Here is a 7,159-nt window from a genome sequence, read left to right on the forward strand (position 1 = left end):
TTATTATTATTATTGATCAGGACCGTTATAAGATCAGCATTACAGACCATAACTCGGAAACTTACGTTATTAATCGGCGCTACATTATTAATCGGCGTTACAGTTACTAATCGGCAATCAACGTCATAAATCGACAACTTACGTTACAAACCAGCTTAACGGACTGCTTTACAAAAGTGAAACGTCCAACCTAACATTTCACCCTTATTAGTTATTATGGCTCTTTAATACAGGCAATGAAGTAGAAGCATAACGGACTGGTACATTTTCACCTACAAAAGGTATTATCTCCTATCCTAAAGACACATTGAATTCTCAATACAGACTTAAGCTTCGGAGTGCCTTTGTAGATACACTCCCCCCTTGTTTCTTGCTCACGCTCTGCGCAAGTGGACATCCCTTCGGAGTAAAGCTCGGCTTTCCACAAGGCTCAAAGGTCGGCACCGAAGACAACAACTCGGCATCGATTCCTAGAGACCGAGATCTCCCTTTAGGTATCCATACAAGAACAATTGGCGCCCACTGTGGGGCCGAGAATATAATCCCTTCCATATATCATCGGCCTCGGGGTTCTCGCTTGAAGTCATGGCTGAACAACTTCCACCCACACCATCCGAACTCCTTCAGATGATGACCGAGTTACGGCAAGCCAACCAGCGCATGGACGAAGAGAACCAAAGAATGGCAAATTAAATTGCTAACTTGAATAATACCTGAATCGAAAACAATAATGATCGACAAGAAGAAACCGAGCATAATTCAGGACCGACGCTGGTGCACGAAATTGTGATCTCAGGCAACGGCGCCAAAAACTTAGTACGCACGTCTTAATAAATCATTTTTCATTCACAACTTCGATACAACTAACCAGCAAGTGCACTGAGTCGTCCAAGTAATAAAACCTTACATGAGTAAGGGTCAATCCCACGGAGATTGTCGGCTTGAAGCAAGCTATAGTCATCTTGTAAATCTCAGTCAGGCGGATATCAAATGGTTATAGAGTTTTCGAATAATAATAATAAATAAATGGAAAATAAAGATAGAAATACTTATGTAAAACATTGGTGAGAATTTCAGATAAGCGTATAGAGATGCTTTCGTTCCTCTGAACCTCTGCTTTCCTGCTGTCTTCATCCAATCATTCCTACTCCTTTCCATGGCAAGCTTTCTGTAAGGCATCACCGTTGTCAATGGCTACATCCCATCCTCTCTGTGAAAAAGGTCCAAATGCTCTGTCACGGCACGACTAATCATCTGGAGGTTCTCGATCATACTGGAATAGGATCCATTGATCCTTTTGCGTCTATCACTACGCCCAACACTCGCGAGTTTGAAGCTCGTCACAGCCATCCCTTCCCAGATCCTACTCGGAATACCACAGACAAGGTTTAGACTTTCTGGATCTCAGGAATGACCATCTATGGGTTCTAACTTATACCACAAAGACTCTAATATCTCGGACTCGGTCCCCTGTATTAGATATCCAAGAGATACTCATTCTAGCTTGATTGCATGTAGAACGGAAGTGTTTGTCAGGCACGCGTTCATAGGTGAGAATGATGATGAGCGTCACATAATCATCACATTCATCATGTTCTTGGGCGCGAATGGATATCTTAGAAGCGGAATAAGTTGAATTGAATAGAAAAACAGTAGTACTTTGCACTAAATCATGAGGAACAGCAGAGCTCCACACCTTAATCTATGGAGTGCAGAAACTCTACCATTGAAAATACATAAGTGAAGAATGTTCAGGCATGTCCGAATGGCCAGCCCCCAACGTGATCAATATGATCCAAAGTTGAACTAAAAATCATAAGATGATGTAAATACAATAGTAAAAAGTCCTATTTATACTAAACTAGCTACTAGGGTTTACAGAAGTAAGTAATTGATGCATAAATCCACTTCCGGGGCCCACTTGGTGTGTGCTTGGGCTGAGCTTGAAGTTTACACGTGAAGAGGCTTCTTTTGGAGTTGAACGCCAAGTTGTAACGTGTTTTTGGCGTTCAACTCTGGTTCGTGATGTGTTTCTGGCGTTTAACTCCAGACTGCAGCGTAGAACTGGCGTTCAACGCCCTTTTGCATCATCTAAACTCAGGCAAAGTATGGACTATTATATATTGCTGGAAAGCCCTGGATGTCTACTTTCCAACGCCATTGAGAGCGCGCCATTTGGAGTTTTGTAGCTCCAGAAAATCCACTTTGAGTGCAGGGAGGTCAGAATCCAACAGCATAGCAGTCCTTCTTCAACCTCTGAATCTGATTTTTGCTCAAGTCCCTCAATTTCAGCCAGAAAATACCTGAAATCACAGAAAAACAGACAAACTCATAGTAAAGTCCAAAAATGTGAATTTAACATAAAAACTAATAAAAACATCCCTAAAAGTAACTAGATCCTACTAAAAACATACTGAAAACAATACCAAAAAGCGTATAAATTATCCGCTCATCACAACACCAAACTTAAATTGTTGCTTGTCCCCAAGAAACTAAAAAACAAATAGGATAAAAAGAAGAGAATATACTATAAATTCCAACTATCAATGAAACATAGCTCCAATCAGATGAGCGGGACTTGCAGCTTTTTGCCTCTTGAATAGTTTTGGCATCTCACTTTATCCATTGAAGTTCAGAATGATTGGCATCTATAGGAACTTAGAATTCAGATAGTGTTATTGATTCTCCTAGTTCAGTATGTTGATTCTTGAACACAGCTACTTTATGAGTCTTGGCCGTGGCCCTAAGCACTTTGTTTTCCAGTATTACCACCGGATACATAAATGCCACAGACACATAACTGGGTGAATCTTTTCAGATTGTGACTCAGCATTGCTAAAGTCCCCAATTAGAGGTGTCCAGGGTTCTTAAGCACACTCTTCTTTTTGCTTTGGACCTTGACTTTAACCGCTCAGTCTCAAGTTTTCACTTGACACCTTCACGCCACAAGCACATGGTTAGGGACAACTTGGTTTAGCCGCTTAGGCCAGGATTTTATTCCTTTTGGCCCTCCTATCCACTGATGCTCAAAGCCTTGGATCCTTTTTATTACCCTTGCCTTTTGGTTTTAAGGGCTATTGGCTTTTTCTGCTTGCTTTTTCTTTTTCTTTCTCCTTTTATTTTTTTGCCAATTTTTTTTTTTCTGCAAGCTTTGTTCTTTGCTGCTTTTTCTTGCTTCAAGAATCATTTTTATGATTTTTCAGATTATCAAATAACATGTCTCCTTGTCATCATTCTTTTAAGAGCCAACATATTTAACATTCTTAAACATCAAATTCAAAAGACATATGCACTGTTCAAGCATTCATTTAGAAAACAAAAAGTATTGTCACCACATCAAAATAATTAAACTAAGTTCAAGGATAAATTCGAAACTCATGTACTTCTTGTTCTTTTGAATTAAAACATTTTTCATTTAAGAGAGGTGATGGATTCATAGGACATTCATAACTTTAAGACATAGTTACTAAATACTAATGATCATGTAATAAGACACTAACATAGATAAGCACTTAACATAAAGAAAATGAAAAACAGAAAATTTTAAGAACAAGGAATGAGTCCACCTTAGTGATGGTGGCGTTTCCTTCTTGAGGAACCAATGATGTCCTTGAGCTCTTCTATGTCTCTTCCTTGTCTTTGTTGCTCCTCCCTCATTGCTCTTTGATCTTCTCTAATTTCATGAAGGATGATGGAGTGATCTTGATGTTCCACCCTTAATTGTCCCATGTTGGAACTTAATTCTCCTAGGGAGGTGTTGATTTGCTCCTAAAAATTATGTGGAGGAAAGTGTATCCCTTGAGGCATCTCAGGGATTTCTTGGTGATGAGCTTCTTCATGCGTCTCTTGAGCTCCATGAATAGGCTCTCTTGTTTGCTCCATCCTTTTCTTAGTGATGGGCTTGTCCTCATCAATGAGGATATCTCCCTCTATGTCAATCCCAGCCGAATTGCATAGATGGCAAATGAGGTGAGGAAAGGCTAACCTTGCCATAGTGGAGGATTTGTCAGCCACCTTGTAGAGTTCTTGAGGTATAATCTCATGAACCTCCACTTCCTCCCCAATCATGATACTATGGATCATGATGGCCCGATCTATAGTAACTTTAGACTGGTTGCTAGTGGGAAAGATTGAGCGTTAAATGAACTCCAACCATCCTCTAGCTACAGGCTTAAGGTCCAATCTTCTCAGTTGAACCGGTTTGCCTTTTGAGTCAATCTTCCATTGAGCTCCTTCCACACATATGTCCATGAGGACTTGGTCCAACCTTTGATCAAAGTTGACTCTTCTTGTGTAGGGGCGCGCATTTTCTTCCATCATTGGTAAGTTGAATGCCAACCTCACATTTTCCGGACTAAAATCTAAGTAATTCCCCTGAACCATGGTAAGATAATTCTTTGGGTTCGGGTTCTTACTTCGATCATGGTTCCTAGTGATCCATGCATTAGCATAGAACTCTTGAACCATTAGAATTTTGACTTGTTGGATGGGGTTTGTTAGAACTTCCCAACCTCTTCTATGGATCTCATGTCAGATCTCAGGATACTCATTTTTCTTGAGTTTGAAAGGGACCTCGGGGATCACCTTCTTCTTGGCCACAACATCATAGAAGTGGTCTTGATGGGCTTTGGAGATGAAAATTTCCATCTCCCATGACTCGGAGGTGGAAGTTTTTGTCTTCCCTTTCCCTTTTTGAGAGGATTCTCCAGTCTTAGGTGCCATCAATGGTAATGGAAAAACAAAAAGCTTATGCTTTTACCACACCAAACTTAGAATATTGCTCGCCCTCGAGCAAGAGAAGAAAGAAGAGATGAAGAAGAAGAAGAAATGGAGGAGAGGGAGAGAGGTTTGTGTTTCGGCCAAGAAGGGGAAGAGAGGGTTATGTTGTGTGAAAATGAAGAAGAATGGAGGGGTTTATATAGTGGGGGGGAGAGGGGTTAGGTTTGGCCATTTAGGGTGGGTTTGGGTGGGAAAGTGATTTTGAATTTTGAAGATAGGTGGGGTTTATGAGGTAGGTTTATGGGGAAGAGTGGATGGATGTGAGTGGTGAAGGGGTAATAGGGAAGAGAGTTTGAGGTGATTGGTGAAGGGTTTTGGGGAAGGGTGTTTATTGGGAAGAGAGGATGAATGAGAAGAGGGAAGAGTATGAGTGGAGGTAGTGGGGATCCTGTGGGGTCCACAGATGCTGAGATGATCCTGTGGGATCCACAGATCCTGAGGTGTCAAGGATTTACATCCCTGCACCATTGAGGCATGTAAAATGTCTTTGCATGCAATTCTGGCGTTTAAACACCAAATTGATGCTTGTTCTGGGCATTCAACGCCCAGATGCAGCATGTTTCTGGCGTTGAACGCCAGTTCTATGCTTGTTTCTGGCGTTCAGCGCCAGCTTTCCTCTGTGTGCATTCCTGGCGTCTGAACGCCAGGATGCTGCTTGTTTCTGGCATTCAACGCCAGATCCATGCTTTGTTCTGGCGTTGAACGCCAGCCAGAGGCTCCTTACTGGCATTTGAACGCCAGTAAGCCCTTCCTCCAGGGTGTGATTTTTCTTCTGCTGTTTTTGATTCTGTTTTTAATTTTTCTATTTATTTTGTGACTCCACATGATCATGAACCTAATAAAAGTTTTAAACACAAGGTTGTCCTTATTTAGTTGAAGGATTAATTCTCCTCTGTCCACATCAATCACAGATTTTGCTATGGCTAGGAAGAGTCTTCCAAGGATGATGGATTCATCCTCATCCTTTCCAATGTCTAGGATTATGAAATCAGCAGGGATGTAAAGGCCTTCAACCTTTACTAACATGTCCTCTACTTGTCCATAAGCCATTTTCATGGAGTTGTCTGCCATCTCTAATGAGATTCTAGCAGCTTGTACCTCAAAGATTCCCAGTTTCTCCATTACAGAGAGTGGCATGAGGTTTATCCCTGACCCAAGGTCACATAAAGCCTTCTCAAAGGTCATGGTGCCTATGGTACAAGGTATTAGGAACTTTCCAGGATCCTGTTTCTTCTGAGGCAATCTCAGTTGATCCAATGCATTTAGTTCATTGGTGAACAGGGGAGGTTCATCTCCCCAAGTCTCATTACCAAATAAATTGGCATTCAGCTTCATGATTGCACCAAGGAACTTGGCAACTTGCTCTTCAGTAACATCCTCATTCTCTTCAGAAGAAGAATACTCATCAGAGCTCATGAAGGGCATAAGGAGGTTCAATGGAATCTCTATGGTCTCTAGATGAGCCTCAGATTCCTTTGGTTCCTCAAAGGAAAACTCCTTGTTGATCACTGGACGTCCCAGGAGGTCTTCCTCCTTGGGATTCACGTCCTCCCCTTCCTCCTTGGATTCGGCCATGATTGTTATATCAATGGCCTTGCAATCTCTCTTTGGATTCTCTTCTGTATTGCTTGGGAGAGTACTAGGAGGAGTTTCAGTGATCTTCTTACTCAGCTGGCCCACTTGTGTCTCCAAATTTCTAATGGAGGACCTTGTTTCATTCATGAAACTCAGAGTGGCCTTAGATAGATCAGAGACTAAATTTTCCAAGCTAGATGGATTCTGCTCAGAATTCTCTGTCTGTTGCTAAGTGGATGATGGAAAAGGTTTACTATTGTTAAACCTGTTTCTTCCACCATTATTAAAGCCTTGTTGAGGCTTTTGTTGATCCTTCCATGAGAGATTTGGGTGATTTCTCCATGAGGGATTATAGGTGTTTCCATAGGGTTCACCCATGTAATTTACCTCTGCTATTGCAGGGTTCTCAAGATCATAAGCTTCTTCTTCAGAAGATGCCTCTTGAGTACTGTTGGATGCAGCTTGCATTCCATTCAGACTCTGAGAAATCATATTGACTTGCTGAGTCAATATTTTATTCTGAGCCAATATGGCATTCAGAGTATCAATTTCAAGAACTTCCTTCTTCTGAGGCGTCCCATTACTCACAGGATTCCTCTCAGAAGTGTACATAAACTGGTTATTAGGAACCATGTCAATGAGTTCTTGAGCTTCTGCAGGAGTTTTCTTTAGGTGAATGGATCCACCTGCAGAAGTATCCAATGACATCTTAGCTAATTCAGACAGACCATCATAGAATATATCCAAGATGGTCCATTCTGAAAGCATGTCAGAAGGACACTTTTTGGTCAGTTGCTTATATCTC

This window comes from Arachis ipaensis, chromosome B07 (genome assembly GCF_000816755.2).
Source record: "Arachis ipaensis cultivar K30076 chromosome B07, Araip1.1, whole genome shotgun sequence".
Classification (NCBI taxonomy): domain Eukaryota; kingdom Viridiplantae; phylum Streptophyta; class Magnoliopsida; order Fabales; family Fabaceae; genus Arachis; species Arachis ipaensis.